This window comes from Trachypithecus francoisi, unplaced genomic scaffold (genome assembly GCF_009764315.1).
Source record: "Trachypithecus francoisi isolate TF-2019V2 unplaced genomic scaffold, Tfra_2.0 Lachesis_group0, whole genome shotgun sequence".
NCBI lineage: Eukaryota > Metazoa > Chordata > Mammalia > Primates > Cercopithecidae > Trachypithecus > Trachypithecus francoisi.
Genome location: NW_022681453.1, coordinates 45,806,750 through 45,825,005, shown reverse-complemented (window position 1 = coordinate 45,825,005; position 18,256 = coordinate 45,806,750). Strand labels below are relative to the sequence as shown.

At 40.6% G+C, this 18,256-nt stretch overlaps 1 protein-coding gene and 1 long non-coding RNA gene across 3 annotated transcripts in view; one reads left to right on the top strand and one right to left on the bottom strand.

Moving 5' to 3' along the window:
- CNTN4 (contactin 4) overlaps nt 1–18,256 on the bottom strand; it is a 1,029,443-nt gene that overhangs the window by 966,300 nt on the left and 44,887 nt on the right. The gene's annotated exons all lie outside the window — the stretch shown is intronic.
- LOC117083162 overlaps nt 3,772–18,256 on the top strand; it is a 48,097-nt gene continuing 33,612 nt past the window's right edge. Inside the window, exon 1 of the long non-coding RNA XR_004436977.1 lies at nt 3,772–3,883. This is a non-coding gene — a long non-coding RNA (uncharacterized LOC117083162). The remainder of the gene's footprint in view (nt 3,884–18,256) is intronic.

Below are 18,256 nucleotides of genomic sequence, written 5' to 3'. Positions count from 1 at the left end.
GGAGCCAGCTTCAAAGAAATCAATATCAATAGAAGTAGTGTGGGAGTGAAAGAGAATCAATTAGAAGAGTCACAATGAAATAGACAAGGAATTTGAAAACAGGAGCGGAGTTTTTAATGAGGGCAGATAGACTGGGAGAAAAGTCTTCTAGGTAGAAGATAAAACACAAGGAAAGACACAGAGCCTGGAAACTGTGAAATGCATTTGGGAAAAGGCCATCTTGCTTGATCAGAGCAGTAAGTATGAAATACAGAGAGGACACTGAAAGGAAGCACATCTCCAAAGTGAGACTAGAATTGCATTATAAAGGCCTCAATTCAGGCTGAGGAGCCTGTGACTAATTTGAAAGATAATGGTGAGCCCGTGAAGCCTGTTGAGATGGGAAATAATGGGATTGAAGCATTGACTGAGAAAGACCTCACTGGCACCTCTACAAAAAATGGGCGAGGAAGGTTAAAGAGTAGAGGACTGAAAGGGGGAAATATGTGTTGGAAGATGTTACAATAGGTGGTCATAAAAAATAATTAACAAATAAAAGTCATTTCCATTTATGATACATAAAAATTAATGAGCCCCTAGCTTCTGGTCTGGCTTCTAGAGTACTTAATGTTAGTCTGTTAAAATTACTGCGATTTTTTTTTTTTTTTTTTTTGGCTAGTGTTAATTTGTTTTTATTTTTAGTCCAAGATATGAAGAGCACACATAGTTAAAATCAGAAATAGCATGAAAATCCAAACTAAAGGGCTGGAATGCTCCTCTGATGTGTGCTGAGGGTAGAAAAATAATAGTAACTAAAAAATAAAGTGCTGGAACACTTAAACAATTAGACATTTTCCATAATACTATGGAATGAGGCCAGGCGCAGTAGCTCACTCCCGTAATTCCAGCACTTTGGGAGGCCGATCACGAGGTCAAGAGATCGAGACCATCCTGGTCAACATGATGAAACCCCGTCTCTGCTAAAAATACAAAAATTAGCTGGGCGTGGTAGTGAGTGCCTATAGTTCCAGCTACTCGGGAGGCTGAGGCAGGAGAATCACTTGAATCTGGGAGGCAGAGGTTGCAGTGAGCCAAGATCGCGACTGCACTCCAGCCTGGGCGACAGAGTGAGCCTCCATCTCAAAAAACAAAACAAAACAACAACAACAAAAAAAAACTATGGAATGAAGTGTGAGCTCTAAAAACAAAAGAAAGTGATATTTACTAATTATCTACTAGGTACCAGGCTTTACAACTTCCCTGAGAAGTATTGATAATCACCATTTTACAGATAAGGTGACATATAACTAACATATATCAGGGAGGGAACCAGACCTCTCTGGCTGAAAAGTCATACCATCTTTTTTTTTTCCACCACACTACATTTGAACAAATGATAAACTGCAGTCTATAACCATCAGGGAGTTAGGAAATCAATATTGTGGGTCATGAGCAGTATATAATTTACAATGGGATAAAATGTAAAATATCAAGTGAGCACTGATTGTAATAAGGGTAACTAGTATTTTATGAAGTGTTAGTTTCATATATATGTGTTTGTACGCGTGCATTTACTGGAACAGGATATAAAATAGATTTACTATTTTAGATAAGAGCAAAACAAATTGGAAATCTACTACATAGATACTATATACATAGATATTACTGTAGATAGTAATATCTATCTACAACATATAGATATTGCTCAGGTTACCTTTAGAAATAAATTTTACTCTAACCAAAAATACTTCAATCCGTAGTAGCTAAAAAAAAAATTACTAACAGCAGTTACTCTAGGTTTAGCATATGATGACAGAATAAAATAGTCAATTAAATTATTCACTAAAGTTATGGTAAACAAAAATCAATAATTAACATCAATAGAAGTCTTAGCTTCCTATGTACCCCTCAAATATAGATGAAAATATTATTTAAAAAATAAAATAAACATAAATTAAAATAATGTAGCAATTTTACCTGTTTTCCAAATAATTTCTAAATTTATGTAACTATTTTCTTAAAATGGTTAATTATCAATTCTCAAATAAAAGTATTAAAGATTAAAAAACAAAACTAATGGCAAGACTTCATTTAAAAAAAAACAAGAAGCATGATTCCAGTGTACTAATTACAGCATCCTGAGTTTGTTTTCTAGTGTATTATGCTAGGTTATGTGACCTTTGTCAAATTACTTAAGGCTTCTAATCCCCAAATATTCTTATATTAAAAGTGGGAATGGTAATAATAACATTTCATAAGGTAGATAAGGAGAAACCCTATGTAAAGTGCTGAGCAAGAATGCCAAGCTCTTAGAAAATGTTCAACAAATAGGACTGAAATTTTATTTCATGTATAATGCTCGGCATGATTAATTTATGCCAAAAGCCAATTGTTGCTGCCAGTAAATTTCATAATTAAACTGAATGTGAAGCGGAATCGTAAAAGCTAAAGTTTGAGGATATTTCATCTTATTCCCGATTTTTCTCAATCTGCCGGTCCTTTCCTGTCTTCTTGCTCTCTGTGAACTTAAAAAAATTAAAAGCTCAGTCTCACTTTGCTGCACTATTATGTTTTATATGATTATTTCCAAGCCTCTAACTGGCAAAGCCTTGATTCTCAGTCCTGAAGGATTAACGGTAGCACAGGGAGTGCAGAGAGATGCAATGTGACAAGGCCAGAGTTGCTAGGCCTGCAACATGACCAACGGTAGCTTAAAATTCCCTAAATGGGTTCAGATCACTGTGGTATGATAAATGTGTGGAATGCTTTATAAAGAATCACGTAACAGTGATTTATTTCCGGGGGGGAACAAAATGCCAACAGAATTAATTTGATGAAGTGACAAGAGAACACAGACTTTAGTTGTGGGTCACAAACACTCTTCATCTTTCTGCTACTATATTTCCAAATGAGCAAAGGAATTGTGAAGTTGAAAACCACTCTCTTTGGGGAGAAAATTATGAATAAGAAGCCCAGAGCACCAGAGATAACCTCCACCTGAACATCCACTCTCTTGAGACCACCTCCCTCCAATATTGTTTTCATCAGCAGTGCTTTCCTGGGGGGAGAAAATGAAGTATATCACGGTACAAAACCCTTATTGTGGTATCCGATCTTCCCTGCTCATATATTCCTATTTATGTCAGTAAAATAAATCCAGTATGAACAGGACGGCTTCGATGTTGAGAAATCCCTCCTGAGAAACTCTGGGCAGATTTTTCTCTCTTAAGAAGCTTAGAGCTGATATGGCTTTGATAGATACAATTCCAATTTTTGACTTAATTCAATAAACTTAATTGAGAACTTGCTACGTGCTGGGCACTGGTTTATCTTTGAGTTCTCAATTCCAGGTTTAAGAATAATTATTAACATTAGGATGTGGGGTCAGAGGGATGAGTACAATACAAGTCATGTCCTTAGTAATCCCTGTCATTGTGTAGGCAGAGTTGAATTAACTACTATAGTTAGGCAAGTGTCACATGCAACCCTTTCAATGATCCTTTGCCACCCATCCCTGAACCCCTTGATCTGCGTGTCCAGCCAAAGTTGATGATCCTTCCACAATAAGAACAATTCTTCACTCTAGTGCTTGTCTTTCCCTTTTAGAAACCCTATGAAAATCCCACAAGGTAGAAACCAACAAAGTCTAAGTGGGAGTGATTTATCATGGGAACTGTCAACTTAAAACTTCCAAGTAAAAGAAACTCTCATTTCACTGACCTACAAGTGGGAGAGTAATTTTAAGGCTGGAAGCTAGACCCTTCAGTATCCAGAAAAATCCCCAGACCTGATATGTAAGCTGTGGCCAAAGAAATAGATCACAGGCCACACTAGAATTGTGAACTTCATGGCAATTGCTCCAGTCCCACCAGCTCCACATACCTAAATCATAAAGGCTTGATAGGTAGGTATGCTCACCTCCTACACCCTCTATTTCTTTCTCACCTGCAGAAGAAAGGGATGGAGCTTTGCTCATGTCTAATTCTACTTTATCTTCTTAGTTCAAAATATTGCTGTAAACCCAGAAAGGAGGCTCAGAACCCTTACTTCCCCTCACACTATTTGCTGCTACAGTTCAACTATGTACGCCTGAGTAGCCCTAAAAAGTAACCAAAATATTATGGTAAATCAACTCCACCAAACTTGAGTTAGTAATTAAAATTAGTCACGGATACCTTTAATTAGCATCTTACCTTTAATGGATCATGGCAATGTAAGAACTCAGGCCCTGGAGGACACAGTACAGCAATTTGCTTACTGATTCTGCACTTGTAACAACAGAATGTTGGGCAATCATTTAACTCTAAACTCAATTTCTTCATCTACAAAGCAGAGATAATAACTCACATGTTTGTAAATAAAGAAAAGGGTGCAATGCCTAGCACACAACATGCATTTAACAAATATTTATCATTGATAAATTAGTAGAATGGTATAATAAGAGGAGTGAGAATTTAGATGTTGAAGATCTGGGCTCAAAATTACAATCTGCTGGTGATTCTCTGAGCCTCAGATTTTTTTTCTTTTTTGTTTTTGAGACAGAGTCTCTCTGTGTCTACCAGACTGCAGTGCAGTGGCATGATCTCGGCTCACTGCAAGCTCCACCTCCCAGGTTCACACCATTCTTCTGCCCTAGCCTCCCAAGTAGCTGGGACTACAGGCGCCCGCCACCATGCCTGGCTAATTTTTTGTATTTTTAGTAGAGACAGGGTTTCACCGTGTTAGCCAGGATGGTCTTGATCTCCTGACCTCATGATCCACCTGCCTCGGCCTCCAGATTTTTTATGTCTACATCAAGAATAGTATCACCTCCTTCTAAGGAGAAAAATAATCTGATTAATGATTAATTATCTAAGGAGAATATGAATCTGATAATATTCTTAGTTGTTGTGAAAATTAAAAAAGAAAATGAGCATTATTGAACCTAACACAGTTTTGGCACATAGTTTATGCAAAATCAGATTGACAAACTTTGGTTTAACTTCATTCGCCACCAAAATATTTGTGAAGGTAACTGCAAACCAAATCCACAAATAGAATAAGACAAACAGAATGGTTTTATTAATTGATCTGGCCATGGTTAATTCCAAGTAACAAAGAAAATGGGAAATATAAAACAGAAAAAAATCCAGTCTCTAAAACGACCATGAACCCAAAATCATGAGATGGTCAGCAAGGCTGTACGGCAGTACAGTGAACCATCCAGAGGGAGTGAGCATGGTGCTCCCAGTGACCTTGAGAAAAATCACTTACGCAATGAAGGCACAAAGCATGACATACATTTGAATCTAGTTAAGAGAGAAATGGAGGCTAAGGCCATAGAGCACTCATTTTGCTCCTTCAGAGGAGAGTAGAAGTAAAGTACAGTGTCATTGCCTGGCAATTGCAAAAAATAGAGGCAGCCTATTTACAATATTTGAAAGTTACATGGAAATTCACTACTTAATTCTCTCTCAAGATCTCACATTATATTCCTGAAAGCAACCTTAGTTTCCACGATGTCCTCCTTCTCTGCTTCTTTCTTCTCCTCCTACTCCTCCAGCCCCCTCTCCTCCTCATTTTTGTTCTTCTGTCATTTGCAAAGGCAGCTGTAGTAGTTTGTAAACTGGCAATGGAGGGGACAATTTAAAAGGGAGTGAAAAATGAAAGCATTTCAGCTGGGCACAGAGGCTTTCGCCTATAATCCCAGCAGTTTGGGAGGCCTAGGTGGGCAGATCACTTGAGGTCAGGACATTGAGACCAGCCTGGCTAACATGGTGAAGCCCCGTCTCTACTAAAAATACAAAATTAGCCAGGAGTGGTGGCGGGCAACTGTAATCCCAGCTATTGGGGAGGCTGAGGCATGAGAATCACTTGAATCCAGGCGGTGAGGTTGCAGTGAGCTGTGTTCATGCCATTGCACTCCAGCCTGGGTGACAGAATGAAACTCTGTCTTTAAAGAAAAAACAAAAAAAAAGAAGAAGAGGGATCGGGAGCAAGATGGCCGAATAGGAACAGCTCCAGCCTCCAGCTCCCAGCACGAGCAACACAGAAGACAGGTGATTTCTGCATTTTCAACTGAGTTACGGGGTTCATCTCACTGGGGAGTGCCAGACAGTTGGTGCTAGTCCGCGGATGCAGCCTGACCAGCGAGAGCTGAAGCAGGGCAAGGCATCACCTCACCTGGGAAGCACAAGGGGGAAGGGAATCCCTTTTCCTAGCCAAGGGAAACAGACACACAACACCTGGAAAATCGCGTAACTCTCACCCTAATATTGTGCTTTACCAACGGTCTTAGCAAACGGCACACCAGGAGATATCCCACACCTTGCCCCGAGCGTCCCACGCCCACAGAGCCTCCCTCATTGCTAGCACAGCAGTCTGAGATCTAACTGCAAGGCAGCAACGAGGGTGGGGGAGGGGCGCCCTCCATTGCTGAGGCTTAAGTAGGTAAACAAAGCCTCCAGGAAGCTCAAACTGGGTGCAGCCTACCTCAGCTCAAGGAGGCCTGTCTGTCTCTGTAGACTCCACCCAAAGGTGGAGTCTGACAGCTGTCTGACAGCTTTGAAGAGAGCAGTGGATCTCCCAGCATGGAAGCTGAGATCTGAGAAGCCACAGACTGCCTGCTCAAGTGGGTCCCTGACCCCTGAGTAGCCTAACTGGGAGACATCCCCCACTAGGGGCAGACCGACACCTCACACCTCACACGGTGGGGTACACCCCTGAGACGAAGCTTCCAGAGCAAGAATCAGACAGAAGCACTCGCTGTTCAGCAACATTCTATCTTCTGCAGCCTCTGCTGCTGATACCCAGGCAAACAGGGTCTGGAGTGGACCTCAAGCAGTCTCCAACAGACCTACAGCTGAGGGTCCTGACTGTTAGAAGGAAGACTAACAAACAGAAAGGACACCCACACCAAAACCCCATCAGTACGTCACCAGCATCAAAGTCCAAAGGCAGATAAAACCACAAAGATGGGGAAAAAGCAGGGCAGAAAAGCTGGAAATTCAAAAAATCAGAGCACATCTCCCCCTCCAAAGGAACGCAGCTCATCGCCAGCAACAGATCAAAGCTGGATGGAGAATGACTTTGACGAGTTGAGAGGAGAAGGCTTCAGTCGATCAGACTTCTCAGAGCTAAAGGAGGAACTACATACCCAGCGCAAAGAAACTAAAAATCTTGAAAAAAGAATGGAAGAATGGATAACTAGAATAATCAATGCAGAGAAGGCCATAAACGAACTGACAGAGATAAAAACCATGACACGAGAAATACGTGACAAATGCACAAGCTTCAGTAACCAACTCGATCAACTGGAAGAAAGAGTATCAATGATGGAAGATCAAATGAATGAAATGAAGCGAGAAGAGAAGTCTAGAGAAATAAAAGGAAAAAGAAACGAATAAAGCCTCCAAGAAATATGGGATTATGTGAAAAGACCAAATCTATGTCTGATTGGTGTGCCTGAAAGTGAGGGGGAAAATGGAACCAAATTGGAAAACACTCTTCAGGATATCATCCTGGAGAACTTCCCCAACCTAGTAAGGCAGGCCAACATTCACATTCAGGAAATACAAAGAACGCCACAAAGATACTCCTCGAGAAGAGCAACTCCAAGACACATAATTGTCAGATTCACCAAACGTGAAATGAAGGAAAAAATGTTAAGGGCAGCCAGAGAGAAAGGTCGGGTTACACACAAAGGGAAGCCCATCAGACTAACAGCAGATCTCTCACCAGAAACTCTCCAAGCCAGAAGAGAGTGGGGGCCAATATTCAACATTCTTAAAGAAAAGAATTTTCAACCCAGAATTTCATATCCATCCAAATTAAGTTTCATAAGTGAAGGAGAAATAAAATCCTTTACAGACAAGCAAATGCTTAGAGATTTTGTCACCACCAGGCCTGCCCTACAAGAGACCCTGAAGGAAGCAATAAACATGGAAAGGAACAACCAGTACCAGCCCTTGCAAAAACATGCCAAAATGTAAATACCATTGATGCTAGGAAGAAACTGCATCAACTAACGAGCAAAGTAACCAGCTAATATCACAATGACAGGATCACGTTCACACATAACAATATTAACCTTAAATGTCAATGGACTAAATGCTCCAATTAAAAGACACAGACTGGCAAATTGGATAAAGAGTCAAGACCCATCAGTTTGCTGTATTCAGGAGACCCATCCCACAGGCAGAGACACACATAGGCTCAAAATAAAGGGATGGAGGAAGATCTACCAAGCAAATGGAGAACAAAAAAAAGCAGGGGTTGCAATCCTAGTCTCTGATAAAACAGACGTTAAACCATCAAAGATCAAAAGAGACAAGGCTATTACATAATGGTAAAGGGATCAATTCAACAGGAAGAGCTAACTATCCTAAATATATATGCACCCAATACAGGAACACCCAGATTCATAAAGCAAGTCCTTAGAGACTTACAAAGAGACTTAGACTCCCATACAATAATAATGAGAGACTTCAACACCCCACTGTCAACATTAGACACATCAACAAGACAGAAAGTTAACAAGGATATCCAGGAATTGAACTCAGCTCTGCATCAAACGGACCTAATAGACATCTACAGAACTCTCCACCCCAAATCAACAGAATATACATTCTTCTCAGCACCACATCACACTTATTCCAAAATTGACCACATAGTTGGAAGTAAAGCACTCCTCAGCAAATGTAAAACAACAGAAATTATAACAAACTGTCTCTCAGACCACAGTGCAATCAAACTATAACTCAGGACAAAGAAAATCAATCAAAACCACTCAACTACATGGAAACTGAACAACCTGCTCCTGAATGACTACGGGGTACATAACGAAATGAAGGCAGAAATAAAGATGTTCTTTGAAACCAATGAGAACAAAGATACAACATACCATAATCTCTGGGACACATTTAAAGCAGTGTGTAGAGGGAAATTTATAGCACTAAATGCTCACAAGAGAAAGCTGGAAAGACCTAAAATTGACACCTTAACATCACAATTAAAAGAACTAGAGAAGCAAGAGTAAACACATTCAAAAGCTAGCAGAAGGCAAGAAATAACTAAGATCAGAGCAGAACTGAAGGAGATAGAGACACAAAAAACCCTCCAAAAAAATCAATGAATCCAGAAGCTGGTTTTTTTTAAAAGATCAACAAAATTGACAGACAGCTAGCAAGACAAATAAAGAAGAAAAGAGAGAAGAATCAAATAGATGCAGTAAAAAATGATAAAGGGGATATCATCACCAACCCCACAGAAATACAAACTACCATCAGAGAATACTATAAACACCTCTACACAAATAAACTAGAAAACCTAGAAGAAGTGGATAATTTCCTGGACATTTACACTCTCCCAAGACTAAACCAGGAAGAAGTTGAATCGCTGAATAGACCAATAGCAGGCTCTGAAATTGAGGCAACAATTAACAGCCTACCAACCAAAAAAAGTCCAGGACCAGATGGATTCACAGCCAAATTCTACTGGACGTACAAGGAGGAGCTGGTACCATTCCTTCTGAAACTATTCCAATTAATAGAAAAAGAGGGAATCCTCCCTAACTCATTTTATGAGGCCAACATCATCCTGATACCAAAGCCTGGCAGAGACACAACAAAAAAAGAAAATTTTAGACCAATATCCCTGATGAACATTGATGCAAAAATCCTCAATAAAATACTGGCAAACCGAATCCAGCAGCATATCAAAAAGCTTATCCACCATGATCAAGTGGGCTTCATCCCTGGGATGCAAGGCTGGTTCCACATACGCAAATTAATAAACGTAATCCAGCATATAAACAGAACCAAAGACAAGAACCACATGATTATCTCAATAGATGCAGAAAAGGCCTTTGACAAAATTCAACAGCCCTTCATGCTAAAAACTTTCAATAAATTCGGTACTGATGGAACATATCTCAAAATAATAAGAGCTATTTATGATAAACCCACAGTCAATATCATACTGAATGGGCAAAAACTGGAAAAATTCCCTTTGAAAACTGGCACAAGACAGGCATGCCCTCTCTCACCACTCCTATTCAACATAGTGTTGGAAGTTCTGGCTAGGGCAATCAGGCAAGAGAAAGAAATAAAGAGTATTCAGTTAGGAAAAGAAGAAGTCAAACTGTCCCTGTTTGCAGATGACATGATTGTATATTTAGAAAACCCCATCCTCTCAGCCCAAAATCTCCTTAAGCTGATAAGGAACTTCAGCAAAGTCTCACCATACAAACTTAATGTGCAAAAATCACAAGCATTCTTATACACCAGTAACAGAGAGCCAAATCATGAATGAACTTCCATTCACAATTGCTTCAAAGAGAATAACATACCTAGGAATCCAACTTACAAGGGATGTAAAGGACCTCTTCAAGGAGAACTACAAACCACTGCTCAGTGAAATAAAAAAGGACACAAACAAATGGAAGAACGTACCATGCTCATGGATAGGAATAATCAATATTGTGAAAATGGTCATATTGCCCAAGGTTATTTATAGATTCAATGCCATCCCCATCAAGCTACCAATGAGTTTCCTCACAGAATTGGAAAAAACTGCTTTAAAGTTCATATGGAACCAAAAAATAGCCCACCTTGCCAAGACAATCCTAAGTCAAAAGAACAAAGCTGGAGGCATCACGCTACCTGACTTCAAACTATACTACAAGGCTACAGTAACCAAAACAGCATGGTACTGGTACCAAAACAGAGATATAGACCAATGGAACAGAACAGAGCCCTCAGAAATAATACTACACATCTACAGCCATCTGGTCTTTGACAAACCTGACAAAAACAAAAAATGGGGAAAGGATTCCCTATTTAATAAATGGTGCTGGGAAAACTGGCTAGCCATAAGTAGAAAGCTTAAACTGGATCCTGTCCTTACTCCTTATACGAAAATTAATTCAAGATGGATTAGAGAGTTAAATGTTAGACCTAATACCATAAAAACCCTAGAAGAAAACCTAGGTAGTACCATTCAGGACATAGGCATGGGCAAGGACTTCATGTCTAAAACACCAAAAGCAATGGCAACAAAAGCCAAAATTGACAAATGGGATCTAATTAAACTAAAGAGCTTCTGCACAGCAAAAGAAACTACCATCAGAGTGAACAGGCAACCTACAGAATGGGGGAAAATTTTTGCAATCTACTCATCTGACAAAGGGCTAATATCCAGAACCTACAAAGAACTCAAACAAATATACAAGAAAAAAACAAACAACACCATCAAAAAGTGGGCAAAGGATATGAACAGACATTTCTCAAAAGAAGACATTCATACAGCCAACAGATACATGAAAAAATGCTCATCATCACTGGCCATCAGAGAAATGCAAATCAAAACCACAATGAGATACCATCTCACACCAGTTAGAATGGCAATCATTAAAAAGTCAGGAAACAAGAGGTGCTGGAGAGGATGTGGAGAAATAGGAACACTTTTACACTGTTGGTGGGATTGTAAACTGGTTCGACCATTGTGGAAAACAGTATGGCAATTCCTCAAGGATCTGTAACTAGAAATACCATATGACTCAGCCATCCCATTACTGGGTATATACCCAAAGGATTATAAATTATGCTGCTATAAAGACACATGCACACGTATGTTTATTGAGACACCACTCACAATAGCAAAGACTTGGAATCAACCCAAATGTCCATCAGGGACAGACTGTTTTAAGAAAATGTGGCACATATACACCATGGAATACTATGCAGCCATAAAAAAGGATGAGTTCATGTCCTTTGTAGGGACATGGGTGCAGCTGGAAACCATCATTCTCAGTAAACTTTCGCAAGAACAGAAAACCAAACACCACATGTTGTCACTCATAGGTGGCAACTGAACAATGAGATCACTTGGACATGGGAAGGGGAATAGCACACACCAGGGCCTATTATGGGGAGGGGGGAGGAGGGAGGGATTGCATTGGGAGTTATAACTGATATAAATGACAAGTTGATGGGTGCTGACAAGTTGATGGGTGCAGCACACCAACATGGCACATGTATACGTATGTAACAAACCTGCACGTTGTGCACATGTACCTTAGAACTTAAAGTATAAAAAAAAAAAAAAGAAGAAAAAAAAAGGAAAGAAAAAATATCCAAAAGTCAGGAGAGCAGACAAAGTCTCTAGCTCTAAAAGCAAAACCAGAAAGCTGGTATATTTTGGAGAAATTATGAAGTATTTTTACAAAAAGATATCATTTGTGCCAATCATATGTAGAAACAGATGCTTCCACAAATATTGGGAAAAAAATACAAGCACCCACACTGTTTATATCCTTTACTTCCTTCTTTGGCTGTATGACCAATCAAAATAGCCCCACGCTATAAACCAAAACAGTGTCCATCACATTTACATGTGGACAGTTAATATGCCTATGACAGAAATCATTAAAATGTCAAAAAATGAATGTGAGATGCATCAGGATGAAGAAATATATAATGATGGCAGTGAGGTCTAATGACCAGCAGGTTCGGATTTATAAAACCACCCTCAGTTTCTGATTAAACTACTAATTGTTGGTGGTTTAGAGCATTTCAATCTTTATTACTGAAGGTGGATTCATAAAATGGATGCAACTGTCAAAAGGTTTAAACATTTTGGAGGCAATCACAAGAACGCCAATTAAAAAGGATTTCATAGTGAGAATACATCTGCCTGAACACCAGTACGGAGTAATTCTGCTTGTAGTAAACCTGAGAACAGTGCGAGTGTGGTTATGTAGTTATCAGTTTGAGACTCAGGGAGATATATGATTTTAGAATATGAGTTAAAGATTAATCTAAAAAGGCTCAGTGAACTTTCCATGGTTTCTTCCACTTTATAGCTGTATCCATTTCCTACTACTGATGTGACAAATTGCCACAAATGTAGTAATTTAAAGCAATATACATTTACTAGCTTACAGTTCTGGAAATCAGAAGTCTAAAATGGGTCTCACTGAGCTACAATTAAGACTGGGTTGGGCTTCCTTCCTGTTCCTTTTGGAGGGTCTATAAGAAAGTCTGTTTTCTTGGCTTTTCCAGCTTCTAGGGACTGACCTTGATCCTTGGCTCATGTTCCTCTTTCATCTTCAAAGTCAGCAATCACATAATCACAACTCCTGTCCCTATCTTTCATTTACAAGTACACTTATAAAATACTGGGTCCACTAGGATAATCCAGAATTTTTTCCTAATTTTAAGATCCTTACCTTCATCATATTGGCAGAGTCCCTTTTGCCATGTAAGGTAGCATATTCAGAGGTTCCAGAGATTAGGACACTGGCATCTTTGGGGCAGGGCCAGCATTCTGCCTATCACAATACCCCGCATAACAACATTATAGAAATGCTAAGGTGCTCTGCATTTGAGGATTTTTTTCTCCAACTTGCCCAGCAACTGATATTCCAGATGAAGAACAGGCGTGAGTAATATTTCATTTGAAGGTTTCGCATAACCTGTAACCTTGAAGACTGTATACTGAGTGTGCTCAGGCTGGCAAATTATAAAACAGGATCTTTAAAGAAAAGAAGCTGGAATTCTTAACACAATCAAAAGATGTTCCATCACAATGAAATAGCCAGCTCATACACACATCAAAAACCTGGGCATACATAAGTAGAGATCACATGAACAAGCAGTTCAGGGAATAAAAGGAATAATTTTTCTGAGTGCAAAATATAAATTTTGAGGCATACACCAGCTTTGTACCAAGAAAGAAAGGAGCCATGCTTTCATATATACCTCGTTCTTAATTGGCCTATGCTACGAATGTGTATGTTCCCCCAAAATTCATATCTTGAAATCCTAATACCCAAGGTGATGCTATTAAAAGTTGGGGCTTTTGGGGAGGTAATTAGGATATGAATGGGATTAGTGCCCTTACAAAAGAGGCTCCAGAGAGCTCTGTTACCTCCTCTACCCATGTGAGAATACAGTAAGAAGGTCCATCTACGAACCAGGAAGTGGGCCCTCCCCAAAAGTGTCTGAAGTTGCCGTGATCTTGGACTTCCAAGTCCCTAGAATTGTAAGAAACAAATTTCTGTTGTTTAGAAGCTACCCAGATAATGGTAACTTGTTATAGCAGCCTGAATGAACTAAGACAGTCTGATCTGGGCAACAGAGGTACTCATCTTCTGTTAATCATATAAAACGAAAGCTCTGTTTTCTCATCAACCCATAAATAAGGATTTTAAAAGGTACATTATTTCAGGTGGTGTATTAGTTTGTTGTCACACTGCTAATAAAGACATACCTGAGGCCGGGCAATTTATAAAGAAAAAGAGTTTTAATGGAATCTCGGTTCCACATGGCTGGGGAGGCCTCACAATCATGGTGGAAAGCAAAGGAGAAGCAAAGGCACATCTTACGTGGTGGCAGGCAAGAGGGCTTGTACAGGAGAACTCCTCTTTATAAAGCCATCAGATCTTGTGAGACTTATTACAAGAACAGCATGGAAAAGACCTGCGCCCATGATTCAATTACCTCCCACTGGGTTCCCTCCATGACATGGGGGAATTATAGGGGTTACAATTCAAGATGAAATTTGGGTGGGGACACAGACAAACCATATCAGGTGGGTTCTGTGGATTGGAAGGAAAAGATGTACACATCTGTGATAGGTTTCTGACTGATTTAGACAACAAAACACATCAGAAGCAGAGTGGCTACACTGAAGAAGAGTGTGCACTGTGCACACTGGCATAGTTTTTCCCAGGTTCTTGGTTCTGGAGCCATCCAGTTGCCCTGACACTCCCCAACCAAGCAGTCTTGCAAGAATGCCCTTCAACTCAAGTTGCCATCATCATCACATTAGAATTTCAATGACAGAAGATGGCCGAATAGGAACAGCTCCAGTCTTCAACTCCCAGCGCGAGCGACACAGAAGACCGGTGATTTCTGCATTTTCAACTGAGGTACTGGGGTCATCTCTCTAGGGAGTGCCGGACAATCGGTGCTGGTCAGCTGCTGCAGCCTGACCAGCGTGAGCTGAAGCAGGGCGAGGCATCGCCTCACCTGGAAGCGCAAGGGGGAAGGAAATCCCTTTTCCTAGCGAGGGGAACTGAGACACACAACACCTGGAAAATCGGGTAACTCCCACCCCAATACTGCGCTTTAAGGAAACAGGCACACCAGGAGAATATATCCCACACCTGGCCGGGAGGGTCCCACGCCCACGGAGCCTCCCTCACTGCTAACACAGCCGTCTGCGGCGATCTATCCGCAAGGCAGCAGCGAGGCTGGGGGAGGGGCGCCCGCCATTGCTGAGGCTTAACTAGGTAAACAAAGACTCTGGGAAGCTCGAACTGGGTGGAGCTCACAGCAGCTCAAGGAAGCCTGCCTGTTTCTGTAGACTCTACCGCTGCGGACAGCGCACAGCTGCAGTCCATTAGGGGAAAGAGCGGGGCCGTGGCAGACGCGAACGACTCTGTCTGACAGCTTTGGGGAGAGCCGTGGATCTCCTAACGCGGAGGTTGAGATCTGAGAACGGACAGACTGCCTGCTCAGGTGGGTCCCTGACCCCTGAGTAGCCTAGCTGGGAGACATCCCCCACTAGGGGCAGTCTGACACCCCACACCTCACAGGGTGGAGTCACCCCTGAGAGGAAACTTCCAAAGAAAGAATCAGACAGGTACACTCGCTGTTCAGCAATATTCTATCTTCGGCAACCTCTGCTGCTGACACCCAGGCAAACAGGGTCTGGAGTGGACCTCAAGCAATCTCCAACAGACCAACAGACAGTCCTTCTGACTGTCAGAAGGAAAACTATCAAACAGGAAGGACACCTATACCAAAACCCCATCAGTACGTCACCATCATCAAAGACCAGAGACAGATAAAACCACAAAGATGGGGAAGAAGCAGGGCAGAAAAGCTGGAAATTCAAAAAATAAGAGCGCATCTCCTCCTGCAAAGGAGCGCAGCCCATCGCCAGCAACGGATCAAAGCTGGTCAGAGAATGACTTTGACGAGATGAGAGAAGAAGGCTTCAGTCCATCAAACCTCTCAGAGCTAAAGGAGGAATTACGTACCCAGCGCAAAGAAACTAAAAATCTTGAAAAAAAAGTGGAAGAATTGACAGCTAGACTAATTAATGCAGAGAAGATCATAAACGAAATGACAGAGATGAAAACCATGACACGAGAAATACGTGACAAATGCACAAGCTTCAGTAACCGACTCGATCAACTGGAAGAAAGAGTATCAGCGATTGAGGATCAAATGAATGAAATGAAGCGAGAAGAGAAACCAAAAGAAAAAAGAAGAAAAGGAAATGAACAAAGCCTGCAAGAAGTATGGGATTATGTAAAAAGACCAAATCTACGTCTGATTGGGGTGCCTGAAAGTGAGGGGGAAAATGGAACCAAGTTGGAAAACACTCTTCAGGATATCATCCAGGAGAACTTCCCCAACCTAGTAGGGCAGGCCAACATTCAAATTCAGGAAATACAGAGAACGCCACAAAGATACTCCTCCAGAAGAGCAACTCCAAGACACATAATTGCCAGATTCACCAAAGTTGAAATGAAGGAAAAAATCTTAAGGGCAGCCAGAGAGAAAGGTCGGGTTACCCACAAAGGAAGCCCATCAGAATAACAGCAGACCTCTCGGCAGAAACTCTACAAGCCAGAAGAGAGTGGGGGCCAATATTCAACGTTCTTAAAGAAAAGAATTTTCAACCCAGAATTTCATATCCAGCCAAACTAAGCTTCATCAGTGAAGGAGAAATAAAATCCTTTACAGATAAGCAAATGCTTAGAGATTTTGTCACCACCAGGCCTGCCTTACAAGAGACCCTGAAGGAAGCACTAAACATGGAAAGGAACAACCGGTACCAGCCATTGCAAAAACATGCCAAAATGTAAAGAACATCGAGGCTAGGAAGAATTGCATCAACTAACGAGCAAAATAACCAGTTAATATCATAATGACAGGATCAAGTTCACACATAACAATATTAACCTTAAATGTCAATGGACTAAATGCTCCAATTAAAAGACACAGACTGGCAAACTGGATCAAGAGTCAAGACCCATCAGTCTGCTGTATTCAGGAGACCCATCTCACATGCAGAGACATACATAGGCTCAAAATAAAGGGATGGAGGAAGATCTACCAAGCAAATGGAGAACAAAAAAAAGCAGGGGTTGCAATCCTAGTCTCTGATAAAACAGACTTTAAACCATCAAAGATCAAAAGAGACAAAGAAGGCCATTACATAATGGTAAAGGGATCAATTCAACAGGAAGAGCTAACTCTCCTAAATATTTATGCAATACAGGAGCACCCAGATTCATAAAGCAAGTCCTTAGAGACCTACAAAGAGACTTAGACTCCCATACAATAATAATGGGAGACTTCAACACTCCACTGTCAATATTAGACAGATCAACGAGACAGAAAGTTAACAAGGATATCCAGGAATTGAACTCATCTCTGCACCAAGCGGACCTAATAGACATCTATAGAACTCTCCACCCCAAATCAACAGAATATACATTCTTCTCAGCACCACATCGCACTTATTCCAAAATTGACCACATAATTGGAAGTAAAGCACTCCTCAGCAAATGTACAAGAACAGAAATTATAACAAACTGTCTCTCAGACCACAGTGCAATCAAACTAGAACTCAGGACTAAGAAACTCAATCCAAACCGCTCAACTACATGGAAACTGAACAACCTGCTCCTGAATGACTACTGGGTACATAACGAAATGAAAGCAGAAATAAAGATGTTCTTCGAAACCAATGAGAACAAAGATACAACATACCAGAATCTCTGGGACACATTTAAAGCAGTGTGTAGAGGGAAATTTATAGCACTAAATGCCCACAAGAGAAAGCAGGAGAGATCTAAAATGGACACTCTAACATCACAATTAAAAGAACTAGAGAGGCAAGAGCAAACACATTCAAAAGCTAGCAGAAGGCAAGAAATAACTAAGATCAGAGCAGAACTGAAGGAGATAGAGACACAAAAAACCCTCCAAAAAATCAATGAATCCAGGAGTTGGTTTTTTGAAAAGATCAACAAAATTGACAGACCGCTAGCAAGACTAATAAAGAAGAAAAGTGAGAGGAATCAAATAGTCGCAATAAAAAATGATAAAGGGGATATCACCACCGACCCCACAGAAATACAAACAACCATCAGAGAATACTATAAATGCCTCTACGCAAATCAACTAGAAAATCTAGAAGAAATGGATAATTTCCTGGACACTTACACTCTCCCAAGACTAAACCAGGAAGAAGTTGAATCCCTGAATAGACCAAT